The sequence below is a fragment of the Phalacrocorax carbo genome, chromosome 2 (assembly GCF_963921805.1).
Source record: "Phalacrocorax carbo chromosome 2, bPhaCar2.1, whole genome shotgun sequence".
In the NCBI taxonomy this organism is placed as follows: domain Eukaryota; kingdom Metazoa; phylum Chordata; class Aves; order Suliformes; family Phalacrocoracidae; genus Phalacrocorax; species Phalacrocorax carbo.
The window spans coordinates 42,204,973-42,222,734 of record NC_087514.1 but is presented as its reverse complement, the minus strand read 5'-3'; the positions used below and the strand labels follow the sequence as shown (position 1 = coordinate 42,222,734).

At 39.0% G+C, this 17,762-nt stretch overlaps 1 protein-coding gene across 4 annotated transcripts in view; it reads left to right on the top strand.

Moving 5' to 3' along the window:
• Positions 1 to 17,762, top strand: part of FAM110B (family with sequence similarity 110 member B) — a 119,465-nt gene that overhangs the window by 14,921 nt on the left and 86,782 nt on the right. For all 4 annotated transcript variants that reach the window (XM_064442677.1, XM_064442673.1, XM_064442674.1 and 1 more), the window contains exon 2: positions 17,383 to 17,513. The gene's annotated coding sequence lies outside the window, so the exon portion shown is untranslated. The remainder of the gene's footprint in view (positions 1 to 17,382; positions 17,514 to 17,762) is intronic.

The following is a 17,762-nucleotide window of genomic DNA, read 5'->3' as shown; positions in this document are numbered from 1 at the left end:
GGTGGCCCACGATCCCTGAGCTAGTGTTGCTCCCCGCTGGCTTCTGAAGGGTGCTGAACAGACGAGTGGCAAGGCAGTGTGAGGTTGGGTGCCTGACGAAATGTGTTCCCAAGGCCCTGCTCCTAGGTATCTCTTCTAAAATACCTCAAATACTTTTAATTTTCATGTAATGACTGTACTCTGAGTTGCTTTGTCTGGAAGTAGTTACCTCTTGTAGAAGTTCTTGCTGGTGGTATAAGATAACTTGGCAACACCTATGAGAAAATGGTTATATGGGGAAGAGGTTATTTTGAGATTCTGTCTTATCTGGAGAACGACCAAAAGCTGGGGAGTGCAAAATACACGTGTGTGGGTTTTTTCCCCCTGAAATTTTACACCACTTTTCAAAATAAATTCTTCGGCCTTTAAGTGGGTGTGTCCTTGCTCAGAAGCAGTGATTCCCAAATGTTTGTATTTGAGCCAAGAATAAAATCTCTTTTGATGCAATCTCTTCAGAGCCTGCCTTTGAGAAATAAAGAATTTGGTCTTTTTTTTGGAGACTTTATTCTCTTTATAGAACATAATGAGTTTGCTTCTCAAAGAAAAAACAGACCTGCAGTGAAGATGGTCTGTTGCATTTTTGGCTTGATTTTATGCAGGATAAAGCCATTTAGTATTTAGTACAGTAAGCTGTTTAAAAAGGATAAGTTATATAATTACCATGAACTTTTAAATAACCATTAGTACTAGTACTTGATTGTCAGTAACAGCATACTGTAATATTCAGAAATTAGCAGATACAAAATATCTGAGCCTTTCCTCTTACTACGTTGAAAATCAAGGATGTGGCTTTATCAGTAGGAAAATGGTTGCAGATATAGCCAGACCATTTAAAGACCTTTTTCTTTTATTTTTTGTTTATCCCTATTTGCATATCTTAATTATGCAAACTGAAGACTTTCAGAAGCTGAAGTGCTATTTTATTTCTTCAAGTACCTTTTAGTATCAGCTCTGTGAGCACCAGTTTGTAGGAGCTTGTTAACTTGCCTGTGACAATTTCTTCGTAGCTCAGATATGGCAGCTGATGTCTGACTGCTTTACAATAATAATGAAAGCCATAAAATTATTTATATACTTAGTAACGAGATCCTGTAGCTTAATTTCAATCAAACAAGCATTTGTATGGTGTACAGAAACAAATAAGTGTGTTCTCTCTCTGTGGTATTTGCTGGTGGAATGTAGGTGACTCTTCAGGCAAGAGAAGTACCTAGTGACAGAATACAAAGTGGTATTGAATGAGTCCTGATGGCAATTGGCTTGTCACGTATACTGTAGGGTGAAGGGTCAGAAAATAGACTTGCAAATGTTCCCACTTTCCAGTGTTAAATTGTGGTTTTATTGCTGGTGTTGGCTACAAATAGGGTAGGGGTTGAACCCAGTTTATGGATAAATCTCACCAAATTAAATTCCACTCCACTTTAAGAGAAGCAGCACCAAACATAAACAAAATGTCTTTTGCTGCTTTGTTATTTAAACTTTTATGACAAAATGGCTTAGGACTGAAAGCAGTAGTTTCAGTCTCAGTGAAAAATAGACTTTTCAAAGCTGCTGCACTGGAAAGTATATCTTTCTCTGTGGTTCTCTTTGGCATAGAGTGCAATAAAAAACCCTATAATCACAGGATTTAGAAACCCCTCCCCACGCACTTTTTAATAGTGGGCCAATCTTTCCATGAAACAAAATGGGTCGATGGACTTATGAATGGCTGACATTCATTTCACTCTCAGGTGCACCAGAAGAGCTCCCAGTTAGCAGCAGCAGGGATTCCTGAGGTCCCAAGCCCAGTTGGAAGTTTCCTGCTGCAGCACCTAATGTGACTTTGCTTCATATCGAAGTATAAAAGTATCAGAAAAGATTGTGTGAGGCAAAAGGAGATGGTATTTAAGGATCAGCCTTGCTGTTTTACTAGTCAGTTTGCAGCGCCAGAAAAATGATACTATCTTTTAAGATTATTTCATTGTTAGGGGAATTCCGTTGTGTTTGAAGGACCGCTCCTCCCCTCCTCAGCTTGTGAAGGCCTCCACCAAGTGCTTAGACTTCATCAGTTAATCCAGGAATTTACAGAAAGGTAATGCAAAGTTCACAGAGCAGTGGTGTGTTATGACTGTGTCCACTTGAATTTTTTAGTATGTTTGCAACAAGAGGGTGTTTTTTTGTGTGTTCTTGAGTTTTTTTCCTCACTCTCAAGTCCATTCCAAGGAATGATGAGTTGAGTGTACATGTGTCACATCCAGGTATCTTTCTGGATAAATCACTGACAAGCTGATGTGTGGTTATTGTTTGGTTTTGAGGAAGGCAGATACTCCACTTCCTAAGCAAAAAACAAACTTTTCTCAGACAAAGCTTGATCTTTTTCTAAGTATTTTAAATCCTGCCTGTGTATTGCAGGTGTGTTCCCAGACAAATGCTGCCTGGTGACTGCTCCCTCCATGGACAGAAGGATTAGAATAGAGTTTCAGCCCTAATCCTGGGCTTCCTGGGCAGATTCACTTTACAGTCTTATTCCTGTGTGTTAAAGAACATGTTTTTGTTTATATTTGATCTCTCTCAAAAGAAGGCATTAACAATGGTATTTTTTTTTATTGTATTGATGAACTAATGTTAAGATTTATGCGTTCCCCCCCAGCGGACTCTTCACAGGGTAGTAATTAGCCATGTGCTATGCAAATTCTTGTGGTAAAAGGAATTGGTTATCTGTTACTTAAAACTAAATAACAGCAATTTTAAATGTAGGTTACTTTAAAGTATCTAAAGTATTTAGGATCTGAAGTATTTTTTTTTTTTCAATTAATCCCTCGGTCTACTTTTTGTTGCTTCTTAACTCCATGGTAAATATATATGGTTCCTTATGTACAGAATTGTATCCTGTAATAAAAGCCCAACAGTTTTTGTCTTCCTCAGGGCTTGAACTAACCTTGAGAATTTGGGAAATGTGAAAAATCAATTGATCACTTTTTTATTGGTCTTGCTTTGTGTACCTCTCATGATCCATGCAGTTCTAAATGCACAGATTGTTGTGCACAGATTGAACTGCATCTAAAATTAATATTGGCCAGAACAAACACATGGAACTATATTTGTTCACCAATATGTTTAATTGATGAAGAAGTTGGTAAAAGACTCTGTTCTCCTTACACAGTTCCTTTTGTTTATCCTAAAACTGTTTTGTATTTAGGGAGCTTTTAAAATCATCTGTCATCATTAATTAAAACAATATCTAGCATACAAGATGGTTTAAGCAATAGGAAAACTAGTTTCTTGGTGTTCTGAGACATTCAAAGGAAATACTTTTGAATTGTGTAGTAATGGGAAGTGATGGCTTTTTGCTTAAAGGGGGGGGGGGGGGGGGGGGAAGTACTAGAAGCATGTTTGTGGTGCCATGTTTTTTCTTGCCAGCATTTCATATCTTGATTTCAGTTTCTTTACCAGTCTATTGAAAGACTGGGTTTGGTGCCCTGGTGAGACCTGTGAGGGTTGGTGTGAAAATCTAGAGAGTCTAAAGTCAAAACTTCAGAGGTTTCAAAACCTCTAAAGTCAGTAAGATTTTTGACATGGAGATTGAGTTAATATAAATTTGCAATAACACCCGCTGTAATGGATGCTACAAAAATATAAAACCATGGTAAGACATGCATGAAAATGCGTGGAGGTAAGTGCAGTTACAAGGCTGATTGGCAATCATTTTACAGAAACACATTACTGAGATCATCAACATCTGAAGTTTTCCAGTGTTTCCTTGTTCTCACTTAAAAATAAGCTTAAATGAAAATTAAGCCTGTGTGGAGATACCACTAATTAACTCTTGTGTCCCACATTGAGGGAGCTGTGAGCTGCCCCCCTGCATGGGGTGGGGATGGAGGGAAGGGAATTCTTCCATCTCTGATCCATATATTTGTAATCTCCTACTGTTATTATTCAGAGGCCTAAAAATATACTGGATTCTGTTTCAAAAAGAAGATTGAATATATGGTACTCTAGGAATAGTGTTTTAGGTAGTTTATGCAAGAAAATATCTGTTGTAGAAAAATGCCTACATAAGTGTAGAGTCTTTCGTTTGCATGCCTTTGAGACAAATTAATTTGTTCTATACAATTGAATGCTTTTTTTGATTCTCATAGAAGCTTAGCAATAAGCCTTGAGCACAAAATAAATTCTTTATCCTGTGTGATTTGTGTGTATTTGTCTTTTAAATCTGTTTAACGAAGTAGTGCAACAGATTTGGGATTAGTGACATGCTAGTTAGCTGAAGGAGGCTGGGACAGAAAAATGGGGAAATTAATGTTTTTTTTTTTTGCATTGGGTATGATGAGCTGGCACAAAGATCAGCTGTATCATGCATTTCTTTTCAAATGGTTCCTGACCTCATTGGTGCAAGGAAGTTGTGATCCAGCTGTAGCGGTATAAATTTGGCAAAGAAAATAAGCATGGGTTTTGTGCAGATTTGTATATTGGCAGTAAAGTATTCTCAGCTCATGGGCTTTCCTTTTAACACTCACAAGTTTAAAAATAATGTTGGTTTAGTGCCAAGTGTCTATTGTAATACATGCCTGTTTGTATTTTCGTGCTCTTTGCTGCTTTTAGTGCCTTTATTTTTCCTCTGAATCCACTCTGACGTGATATGGAGGGCTGTTAATACCAGCTTAAATCAGGTATCGTTTGCAGAAGTTTCTGATACGTTACGAAATATGATTTTTGAATTTCAGTAACATGAAATCTGCACTGTAAAATCCTACTTTTAATCTAGGCTTATTTTGGTTAGGCTGTGTTAAATCCATTCTTTTTTTTTTTTTGTTTTGTTGTTATTTTCATTTGGGAACAAATCTCTTTGAACTCTGTAGACACGCACCTGTGCTCATTTTAATCCCTCTGTAGTTTCATCAATTATCACAGCAGGCAAGAAGAAAATAAAATTGTAAAATGCTTTTGAAAAGTAAATAAATTCAACCTGGGGTTCAGGTTTCTGTTTTAATCAAACATCATCTGCATTCATGTTCTTACACAAAGCTGAGTAAGGGAGGGGTGCAAAAAGCCTTTTTTTGTTTTCATTGTGAAATATGTTTTGAAGTGCTCTGGTGTACGATGAGTATAATGTATTAGTGTTTGTAGAGGAAGTCTGTGTTTGTGTGTGTATGGATTTTTTTTTTTAAGCTAGGAGAAATCTAGGTCAAGAGATTTCATTCTTATTAATAACTTAAGGCTTTATTCAACAAAAATTATCCTCTGTGGCTAGGAAGCTTCCTGACTGGGGAAGTGCTGGTGGGGAGGAATCCATTGCCCTCAGACATCAACAGGAGTGTTTCCCTTTCCATCAGGGCGTTAAAATGCTCACCTTCCCCCATGTGTTTTTGATTGCCACCATAAAAGCTCACAGGCACAGGCTCTCCTGGTCTCCTTAAGACCTGATCTGGGAATGGTTTTGTGTGTATCTTGGTGCAGGGCCGGGGATCCTTGACATTTCCCCCTGTGTGTTCCTGCTGTCCAACCTACACCCCACGCCATGGCCCTGGACTTCCAGTGCTGCCTGCACCTTCTGACCATGGCCGATTGCATTCTGCCCAAAACAGGTCTCGTGATGTTGCTAAAACAAGCTCTGGCTGCAGGACCACATTTTTTTGCTTCCGTGAAAACATCCATGTCAGCAAAATAAATAAATTTGAAAGCTGGCCAATTCTTGTTTTAATTCATTAGGAGATAATAAAGCATGAAAACTCTCCCTTGGCCTTGTCTAGCTTTCCTGCTTCTCTTCCTCAGTAGTCATTGCCCTGTGTATTTAGGTCCACAGCACCAGCACCTCAGCCTGGCATTAAATATGTAAACTGGAAAAACTGGGAAAAGTGCTGTTAAATATATGAACTGAAGAATAGGGAAATTCTTGGCTCTTTCAGCTACAGTAATCTACTATGTTAGGGGCTTAAACAAACTTAGGGAAAACAGTTGTTATGAAGCCTTTAATTTTCCCTTATGCTTCTGTATCACCCTAGAACCAAAAGCAAAGGTAGTTAAATTAGGATAATTAATCATGGAACAATTTACACAGGGGATGTAATGAATTTTCCATCAATTTGCAAGTTCTGTAAATCAAGATAAGAGGCTTCTCTAAAGTATGCCATTTATAAGCTATGGCTGTTGTACTTGACAGAAAAATTAGGTTAAGTTAGATGCCATCTGTGTTGGCATCTTGAAGTTGTTTCTGGAGTAGTTCCTTCAAATGTGAAGGTTTAGAGAACTAGTCTGTATTTCCATGTCTAACACTTTATCAAGGAGTGCAAACCTGAGGGAGAAAAGGTCGTTTTAGTTAAAAAGTTTGTCTTCAAGACTCCTGTATTGACACTTTCCTTTTTTCCTGTTCCTGTCCAAGATCTTGTGGACATGGGAGGCAGAAAGCCTGCCCATCTGCTGCTACACGACCTGCCAATGATACCTCTCTATCCTGCAAAACTGGGTTTCATGCTGACAAAAGACGAGAAATGTTATATTTTTCCCCTTCAGGGAAAGTCTTCCAATGCGTGGAGTTGCACGTCCTAACTTCCCAAAGTGAGATGTGCAGAAGCCTTAGACGTTGTAGTCAGCCTGTGTGACTAATATAATTGCATCTTCTCGAGTAACTACTGTAGATGTGAAGCAGACTTTGAAGCAAGTCAGTTGACACCCACACAGGACTAAATTATAACATCCTGAATAAATTGCTATGCAATGTAAGTGCTAAAGTAGTGTCAATACAAAGAAAGTTTGTTCCCAACAATTCTTCGTATGTTGAAAATCACTTGAAATTTGCTGGATTAAAAAGTTAACTGGCGTAGTTAGGTTATTTGCATGTAAAATGAGCAAAGATTATCAGGAACTTTAAAAACAAAAAATGCAGGAGAGAAATGTCAAATGTATTTTAAGTATACCTATCAAATTCTGATCACATCCCACATATTGTAACTTCTGTAGTTAGTGACCAAATGGTGACTTTAAAGAAGTGGTATAATAAAATAATCATTAATCAATAATTTTGTAGCAAGCGTATTGAAACGCATTCTTTCTTGAGTTGCATCATATGAAACCCTTCAGTAGGGCCTGAGGAGGCACACCTCTGAAAATATATCCCCTTTTTTATTGGCATACAAACATAATTGGAAATTTAAATGCATTGTTTGTACAGTATGAAAATGTAGCACTAGAAATGATAGCACTGCAGTAAAGATCAAAGAAGAAATCTCTTTAGATGTTGGACTTAAAATTAAAGTTTGATCCTTTTGTCTTTAGTGCTTTTGATACTTAATTTTGTATGTTAAACAAGCACCTTCTTAGATGCCTCATATATTAGAGCTTACAGTTCAGAATGTTCAAATTCAACGTTTGGGGTTTAATACTTGTTTGCGTACCTATCTTTGTAGATAACCTGCTCAAAATTTTCTTCAGGAGCACCAGCATATCTGATACAGCAAATGTTATCAACTTTCACAAGGGAGAATGCCATATTGACATTTATTAATCTGGTGGAATCACCAAATATGCATCATTGCGGATATGTGATTGCCTCCAGTGAAGAATACGTATTTTGATATACAGAAATGTTGCATGCATTTTTGGAGACTTTTGTAACCCAAATGATTGGCACTATTTTCTTAGATATCAGATTGTTTGAAATTCCAAAGATTAACCAGTGCAAATATTAGTGGTCCCTCTCTATTATTTAAAAAGAGTTGCTAGGTAGTTGCAGAATGAGTGACAGGGTAGGATGAGCACTCTGTTGCCCTTTGTCTTCAGGGGAGAAAGGAGACCTTGCTTTATGGACTTAAAACCGGCAAGTTGCAACCTCCTGTGCGGCTTTTCTCTTCCTTTCTGACTGCTGCTGTGAAATCACTATAGACTCCCTGAATTCTGTTTCTATTTTGAAAGCTTTTTGAAAATATTGTCTGCCTTGTGCTTCTTCCCTGACCTCTGTGCTGTTAAATGAGGATAAGAGTTATAAAAGGAAATCTGTGTACATGGCAACCCGTGGAAAAGCCCTATCAGCTATCTGTGGCTCTTTGTGCTGCATCTGGTGATGCAATGTGACTGTGGACGAGAGTCCTGATTGCTATTTTTATTTATAAGGAATGAAAAAAAGTGTCAGAAGTTTGAGTTGTCAGAACAGTGTGAGAATATAGTCTCTTAAGCTTTGCTCCTGATGTGACATTTGGCAAAGAAATTGGCCCAAATTGAGGTCAGACTGATGGAAGCATTCTGCAACTGTTGCCGCTTTCATGCCTTACCATAGTGACCTGATACAAGGTTGATAAATGTTTATAGAAGAATCAATAAGTGGCTTAAGTCCTCAGAAAGGAAGTGTAAAACCTGATTCAAACTGTTGATTTATAGTGCTCTTAGTAGTTGGCTTGGCTGCTTGCCTTTTGCCTGTGTTTGCCAGCTTCCCGCTACTTGGAGCAGAGCAGTTGCCTGGATTCGCTTCCTCTGGGGTATGGAAGTGCTTGTAGCATTGCACCGAAATGTTGGGTAGCACTATTTTGTATTTTCATTAATTTTTTTTAACCAATAACCAGATTTTGATAACTAGCTTTAAACAAACAATTATGGGATCTTGCGTATTTTTAAAGTCTGTACAGAAGTGCCTTAAATAGCCTGTTTCTAAACTAGAGTTGCATCAATATATGAAGCTGTTTTCTTATCTGCTTCTCAAAATTGTGATTTGCAGCACAAGAATGGTATTATTAAATGCCTCTGATGGAGGCAGAATTTGCAGAGCTGGCATGTTGTGCTTAATCCCTGCTTTTGTAAATATCTACTGGGTCAGGACAACCTCCGAAGCACTGAACCTATGGCCTAGGGGTGGGCTCCACTTCTTGTGGTCTAGGGAGGAAGGCTTTTAGTAAGACGTCCTGTGTCCATGCATTGCTGGGTGTGATGCAAGGACTCCTTCCACTGTCTCATTAAAGTTGGATCGTTGATATCTTATACCCAACACTCTTTCCTGCTAGTTCCTATGATGATCATGAAGTATTGAAACAGGTCATGAAGGGAGGTATTAAACTGCTTGTACTCTTTCTTAGATGTACCTAATATTGGACTACAAAACGGTTACGTTTTAATGTAGTTTCTAGGAAAAGTTTGTAGTGTATGTACTTTGAGGTGTGACCTGAGCCTCCCTGAGTCACCAGCTTGGTCGGTAGCGCAGGGTCCTGAGGTATCCCCCAGCTACATACTGTCCCAGGGAGCTCCCCTGCCTGCCTTAGGTTTGATGTGGATGAAATCTGGGTGTGCGAGCCAAAACAGTCGAGCTGGGTCCCCAGGTTGTTCCTATGTTTTTATAAATACTCTGGTGCTCACTCTTTTGTACTTTGGAAAGTAAGTTTTAGAAATAATCTCTGACTTGTGGTCTCTCTGTGTGTTTGACTGTGTGGCCTGACCCCGAGTCAAAGCTTTGCATATCTTCTTATTCCCAGCAAAGTGGACTGTGGGTTGCGGGTGTGTGTTTTTTTGTTTTGTTTTTTTTTTTTTTTTTAGCCCAGCTGTAGGATTAGTATTTCCTATCATGGGCAATAGATCTGTTTTCATGTCTCTTACTATTAACATTTCATCTGTTGACTGATGTAAAGTTCAAAACTACGTTTGTCTGTGTCCTTTCCTCCTCTAGCTGTAAAACATCCGAAAAGAAACAATTACAGTTGAATAACCAGGATCCGGGTTAGTCTTCCTGGTTATACTGAGTTGTGAAGTTTTGCAAGAGAATTGCATGGTCTGGGTGTGATGTAGGGTAAGCAAGTGGCTGTCCTCAAGTGAATATAGATTAAGCTTAATTCTTGCTACTTTGAAGTTTTAATAACTTGCTGGTGAAAATTCTTTACCTGGAAACTTGCACGTGGAAGTGTGGGCTTGAAGGGCCTTTCAGACCCAAGGAAGATTTCCTTTACAGGCTGTAACGTCCATCTGTATTTCAGTCATGCCTAACTAACCCATAAATGGCGACTGTTTCCCTCAGCTGATTCCTCTTGCCAATTGTTTCTTATTTCTTCTCAAGTGCATAACTTATTTTTATCCTCTGTGTTTGCAAATGTCTCATTGTTAATTATTTGTACTTATTCTAGTTCTTAAGCTTATATTGTAAATCTAGTTCTTGTTGTGTTGGGCAGTGAGCAAAATCTGAAACCCCTCCAAAATGTGTGTGTGTCTCAGTATTCAGTCACCATCTGGCACTTTCATATTTTCTGGACTTCCTACAGTTCTGACAAAAGTGCTATAATGCCTCTAGTCTTCAGGTACTTTGGAGAAACCACTCTTGCAGTTTCCTGGCATCGCTCGCTGGCAAAATTGCTTGGGCAAGTTTTACCTCAGCATTTAACTGTGTCCTGAAAACCCAAGAACTGTCTTGATCTGATCATTTAATGGGATTGGATGTCACTTTTATTGTTTTGAATGTGGGTCATTGTCCCTTGATCATACCCAAGGGAGAACTAACACATCTCATGTGGTGGTTCAGTACCAGAATAGAAGGCTTGGGACTCCGATGTCTCTTGCACAGCTTGTCTTATGTGGATATGGGAAGATGAGAGGCTACAGCAAATTTGTTTTATAATTTGCGTAAAAAGCCTTCTCCAACTGTGGCTGGATTTGCAATGAAAACAATCATGAGACCAAATCCGTTGAACACATTAAGTACCATTTGTCTATTTTTGATGTTGCAAAGACTTTTGAAAGTGTCTGTGTTCCAGAGTATCTTTCTTAAAATGATAATGGCATCGCTATTAAAAACCAGATAGAGGTGTCACCTTTGTCGGGTCTAAAATCTGTCATGCATAGTTCATGCTTTTAGTTCCATGCTTTTCTCATGGTTAGTAGAATTCCACTTCTACCCATTAAGCGTTACTAAGTTTTTTTTAAAGTTTGTCGTGAGAATGCACACAGAGTAGTGTAACATGTGGTTCCCTCTTTAGCTGCATATAATTACTCTTATGTATATTTTCATGAATTTCTTGTCTTAAGATTTCTCCCAAATAGCAGGCAAGGACGGCAATAGCATATGGTTGCTTCTAATGTCTGTCCTAAAGTCAAACCAATTACTTAGCTTGTATCTCATGAACTACAAAGTGGCCATGCTTTTATGGAGACTATGAAAAATAAATAAAGCTAAATTGCAAACTCAAAAAAGGACAGTTCAGATTTTGGTTTACTTCAGGTGTTATACCCAGGCTGTAATTTACATTTTGGACATAATTCTTTAAGATAGTGTGTGCTGACGTGTTCCCGGAATCATCAGTAATGACTCAGGAAGTACACTGTTTTTTATGAACTGAAGTCTCCAGGACTGTGTCCAAGTCTTAAACCACTTTCAAGACCTCCCAGCCATGATTCTCAGTGGCATACATGTATTGGTAGCCCTGAATGAGTGATTCTTAATGACTCCAATGATACCCTGTTTTGGGAGCTTAATTTACTTTTTTTAACTGCTAGAGAAGTCACCAGAATTTTTTACAAAGGGTCTCTTCTTTTATCTTAATTTCAACTTCTGTTCCCTATTTCATGGTTCCCCGTAATGTTTATAGTAATAAGGCCACGTGGTATTTTTCTATTCCTTTCTCAGGGAGAATTTAAGACCCTCGATGTTCTGATTGAGATTCCTAGTTATACTTACTTAAAATAAATCATGGTATCAGACCCCTTCTTAAGCCTATCTTCTTTTGTCACTTGAATCATTATACTTGACTTTCGTCGTTATACCTTGTTTTCCTTACGGTTTCACAGCCTTTCTTTCAACTCTTAGCTCAGCCATTGTCACCAAATCCAGGAACATTCACAAGTATACAGGCTTTCCTTTTTCAAGTCCCTCGGCAAGAGGTGTATATTCACAGAGACTGGAGATGGTAGGAGACTGTATATTAGCATATAAACTCAGTTCATAAATTCCCACCTGCAGTTCTGAGTTGGTATCTCTTGAACTGTGTTCGTGCTTTCAGCCAGGGAGTCCTTTCAACCATCTGCTGCTTTTCAGTGGAGTTTCTTGAAGGAATTGTTCCCCATGGCGGGTGTGTCCATCCTCTTCGATAACTACCCATCTCAGCTCTTTGTCTTACCAGACCTAAATCTGACTTCTTCTTTTTGCTTGCTTGGCATCTGCCTGTTGTTCCTTAGGTGCACAAAAACAGGGACAGGATGGAAACCCATCAGGTCATCCATACTGCTGCTATGTTCAGGTGCTGTAATTTCCCTGCCTTCCATTGCCCTCCAAGACAACTACTCCCTCAAGAGACATGCCATCTCTTTTTACTCATCTTTGGAGTCCTGTTTTACTGGGCTGCCCACTGTTGCTTAAGAACACTAATTATTTCTATCATAATGTGTATACTTATTTTCATTCATTTTTTAAATTCTAGAAAAAGAAAACCCATCCTGCAGAACCAGGTAGCATGCTGGCCAGAAAACCTGTTTTTTGTGTTCCGTTTTTGTTTGTTTTCTCTTATACTTTCGCGACTGTTTGTGATTCATTCGAAGAAAGTGCTACACTCCCATAGAATAGATGCATATTTTATCATTTACCTTTATATTAGAATAAGTGCATAACCTTTATAAATTTATAAGTCCAGTGAGGAAGGTTGGAAGGACAAAAGCTCTGCTTTTGTAAGTAATCATACGATTGCATTAGGGATTTCGGTTTATTTTCCTGGTAAATGGTGCAAAAATGCATGTGGATTGTAAAATGACAGCTTGTCTGTACCTGGTGTGTGTATTTCCATGGACACAGAGAGCATAATCCATAACTGATACAAACCTTAAATGAAACCCGCAGTCTTGGAGACTAGAAAAGAGAGTATCTGAGAATGTGGGCAGAAAACTAACAAGGGTAGAAAAAAACCCTCTGCTTTTTGTCTTTTCTTAGATTTGTTTTTCAAATGTGCATATATACAAACCAGCAAACAAAAAAAATTAGTGTGCTGGACTTGGTAATCTGCTTCTAATTGAAGCTTTCTGTCAGTATAATTAACATTTAGGAGATTAATGTACCTTCTGCTTCTGTAAATGCACTGTAACTTTCCCTGGCAGTATATAGTATCTGGATAGCTGTGCTGATCCAGAGTCTTCTAGTGAGATGCTCCCAGCTGCAAAAATAGTGGTAGTGAAACTGGGATACTTCTAAAGACGTTGTTGCTTTCCAGTTGTCCAGTTGATGTAACACTTGCTTGGGGAAATCAGCAGTGTTTTCATCAAACTTTGGGGTGAGCAAGGTTCTTCCTAGTTTCTTATAGGAGTCTTTGCAATTAAATTTATTATCCTTGGCCTAAGTTCAGGTGAATTTTTTTAACAGCTGTGTATAAAGTCAGAAAATGGGGAGGTTAAGGTTTCTAGCTCAGAAGTAAAACCTCCAATATTGAAGGTACTTATGCATTTATTTGGCAGCAAAGGTAATACAGAGAAATACTTACCATAACAGTGTGTGAAGCATGAAGGCGTTAGCATTAATTGAGGGAAGCCTGACTTCTGATTTGTCTAGATTTCTTTAGATTCCTCCATCTCTTCAGTGGTTTAATACTGAATAAGTGAGCAGACTACAGCTGAGTTTTATTGTTGTTTTTAATGAAAACATGTCTGTCTACAGGAGTAGAAACTGCTGGAATTAGTAGATATGGCCCCTTCCTAACAAAACTCCACTAATTAACATTTCTGAAAATCATGTTCTCGAAATTGACTATACCTTCCAATTTATGTTTGATGTGAGCTTTTTATCTGAAAGCTATAGAGATGTGAGTAGTGACTCAGCACCTCCTGCCTGTGAAAATTTAGGGTCTGCATTAAACAGACTGAATGTTTTTGGCACAATATCCATTGGTAAATATTTCCTTGTTTCTAGTTATATGTACAGCTGAGATCTCCAATACCTCATCTGCTTTGTTAAACAACTTCATTCTCTCTCAGGATCTGTGCTCTGTTTGGCTGCAGAAAGCATTCATATCTCTTTTGGCACAGAAAATACATCTTATTTATTTGAGTAGCTAGATTCTTCCAGCTGCCTAGTTTCAGTTTCCTGACTTCAGTTTCCCCCCAGTGACAGTGATTAAGGTAATGCCTGTTGTGGTTTAACCCCAGTCAGCAATGAAGCACCATGCAGCCGCTTGCTCACTCCCTCCTGGTGGGAAAGGGGAGAGGAATCGGAAGGGTAAAAGTGAGAAAACCCATGGGTTGACATAAAGATGGTTTAATAAACAAAGCAAAAGCTGTGCACGCAAGCAAAGCAAAACAAGGAATTCATTCACTACTTCCCATGGGCAGGCAGGTGTTCAGCCATCTCCAGGAAAGCAGGGCTCCATCATGTGTAACGGTTACTTGGGAAGACAAAACACCATCACTCTGAATGTGACCCCTCCTTCCTCCCCCACCTTTTTACTGCTGAGCATGACATCATATGGTACAGGAATATCCCTTTGGTCAGTTGGGGTCAGCTGTCCCAGCTGTGTCCCCTCCCAGCTTGTTGTGCACCCCCAGCCCATTCACGGGTGGGGTGGGGTGAGAAGCAGAAAAGGCCTTGGCTCTGTGTAAGCGCTGCTCAGCAATAATGAAAACATCCCTGTGTTATCAACACCGTTTCCAGCACAAATCCAAAACATAGAGCCCCATACCTAGCTACTGTGAAGAAAAGTAACTCTATCCCAGCCAAAACCAGTTCAATGCCTTACCAAAACATGAAGTTCCATATTAGCTTATTTCTTTGTCAAGAGATCCGGCATTTTTAAACTTCAGTTTGGATTATGAAAACCTCAGGGTAGACTTGAGTGAGGTTTGAAGCTTTAAATCAGTGCCTTTTGGGTTGTTAGAATAAGAACCCCATTCATTCATTCACAAATCCTTCCAAATTAGTGAGATGTGTATTTTTGTAAGTACTAAAACTTTGGTTTCATACTTAGCAAGAGAATGAAAGAGAAGGAGAACATAGCGAGTGAGGATGAAAACTGTTTTTAGAAAGAAAGCCCAAAGACTTGTTGATACTGGACAGTGAAGCAGGAAACGGCGTGTCATAAAAAGCTCCAGCTTGTTGGATAAAAGCTGAAACTCAGGATGTAGTCTATAAATACAAAACAGTTTCATAAAAAAATTTTTAAAGTGCAATTCTGAGTGCCTTCGAGAAGCTGACTGATAACTGTGCAGCTACTTTAATATGTATGTATTTATTTGTGCACAGGCACACACTCATACCATACTTTCTTCTTTAAACATGGATATATTCAACACAGTGATGCATATTTCCCATAGGAAACTGGTAACTTTACCAGCACCAGCTATAATTTTGGGAACTACAACCTGTATTCTTTGCAGGCTCTAAACCAGCAACTTAGTGGAGAAGCGGAAAGCAAGGGATTCCAGTTCAACAGGGCAGAAGGGGAGGAATTTGTGAAGCTGAATATTTTCCTGCCCAAAAAGACACAAAGCTTCCCCCCCCCCCCAACCCCCCGCGCAGTATTTTGTCACAAGTTTTTCTTTTTAAGCAGTACATCTAGGAGCTTTCTAGGGATTTTGGGGGTGTCTTCTGTCCTGACCAGCTGATAGCTGTAAAAATTGTCGCTCAACTTGGATATAAAAGTGCTAGTACTTGAATTTACTCAAGCTTTTGGCCAAGAAACATGGCTGGAACAGATCTACTAGCTGCAATTAATGGCCACATTCCCTCTTTTTCCTCTGACTTGTTAAATATGAACTCACAGGGATCTTAAACGATGAGTTGCTGCCATCCTTTTGCTTGCGGAGTTGCTTTAGTTTTGAGACTGAAACGAGTGTCAGTACAGAATTACTGCTTAATATGTAATTTGGAATATCAGAATAATTTGTAATAATACAAGAGTATGTTTTTGGTTGGAAATCTGTTGTTGGGCTTTGTTGTGCTAAACAAGGCAAGTTTGGAAAACATCTCTTTTTTTCCCCTCTCATGTTTTTAAAATGCTGTTTATCTTATTTTTCTTTTTTTACCAAATACCAGAATAACAATACTACAGCAGTTCCATAATAACTGAGTAGTGCTATGTTGCTCTGAATGTGCTTCTGCCTTCATCTTCCTCTTGTTATTTTTTCTAATTTAGAAGTGCTTACATGAGGGTGCCCATCTGCCTCTGATATCCCTCCATTGATTCTCGTTTCTGTTGTACCACTGTTTCAAAGGCATCCGGTCTCCAAGACAAAGCACTATCTACCCACCCAACACAAATGAATCCTCATCTTAGGTGTACTAATGCCAAGGCCCAAACTCAGGCAGGTTCCCAAAAGATTGCGAGTGGGAAAACATGAAGTAATTGATATCTGACAAATATTGCTGCCAGTCTGATGTGTTAACTGTATGAAATGACTGCTTTCTTAAGTTTGTGCTTAAACAGTTTCTGCAAATATTTTTGAGATTTTTGTTAAAGGAGCCCCGTGTTTCATCACATGGTCTGTAACCTGATTGTAGACCTGTTTCTAGAGTGAATAACTGATTAGAAAATTAAAATAATTTGAAACAGCTCAGAAATGTTTGCTTAATAGAAGCTGCCGTGCCATCTGCTTATGCCAGTAAGGGTGCTTGAGCAAATACTGTCAAATAAAACCAAACCCCAGAAAGCTGAGGTACCTGAGTACTTATCTTTTTAGGGTATTATGATTAGAGCTGACCTTGCCATAGGTAGCATGTTGAGAAAAAGAACATAAACCTAAACAGGGATTTAGGTCACATCTTGTAACCTATTAAATTCTTTATGGCTGTTTTGCATGTAAGAAGCAGTGGTGAATCGCATTAATTTCAGGAAGGCAGTGTCATTATCCTTCCTTTCTGATGGTGGAGTTTAAGGATTTTTACTTTGAGTTTTTCTAAGCAAAAGACAGTGTTCTGGAGTGCATATTTAACAAGGGCTGTTTTGTCAGCTGGGTGGAGGTCATGCGCAGGGAGGTAAGGTGGTTTGCAGGCTGGGTTTCTTGCCTGCAGTGGCATAGCACTCTGCGATTCCCCTGAGAAGATGTCTCACCACTTGTGTTCTTTGCCTTGAAGCATTCCCGAAGTGTTCTTCTGAGCAGTTTCAGTATGGGGAAAATAATGACATAAGAGAAATTCAGAATTGATACTTGTAGGTCACCTGTTAAATTTCAGAGCTTGGAGATTATGCTGTTGGGACTAGCAATGTAAACACTGGAGAGCATCTACAGCTGACCGAGCGCTTGCTCGGTATCACTAACCACCTCTTTGCAGCCTTTCAATCTCCAAAAGAAGACATGTGTTTCTGATTTCTGAAATTTAGGTTGTTTAAGCCAAAAGATTTGACCTAAAAGGATGCCTGTTGCCTATTCTAAAACTGTGGGTTTGACGCAAGATGATGAAGCTAAATGCCTTCCCTGTTGCTGTGTCTCCAGGCACTGCTGCAAGGAGCCTCTGGGAGTTCCAGTGTGAAGAGACCTGCCTCCATCTGGAGACCTCTGCTAACGGTGGAGACCTCCAGACAGGCCAGGTAGCCTTAGCAGGAGCTTGGAAATCTTACATCAAGGTAAAGAGACTCATTTTTCAAGCAAATTGAAGTGGCTGATACAATTTTCAAAATAAGGATTTCTTTCCTTACTAAACACACACACATGCATCTCTGAGCTTTCTCCTTTTCTGTGTGTTGCTACCTGGTACAAATGTTGTCATAGCAGGTGCTGGGGGAAGGGTGGAAATAACAACAGTGCATTGTAAGCTAGAGCCAGAAGTAATTCATTATAATATTAGTAGAAAGATTTATCTGCAGTTCTTTTGT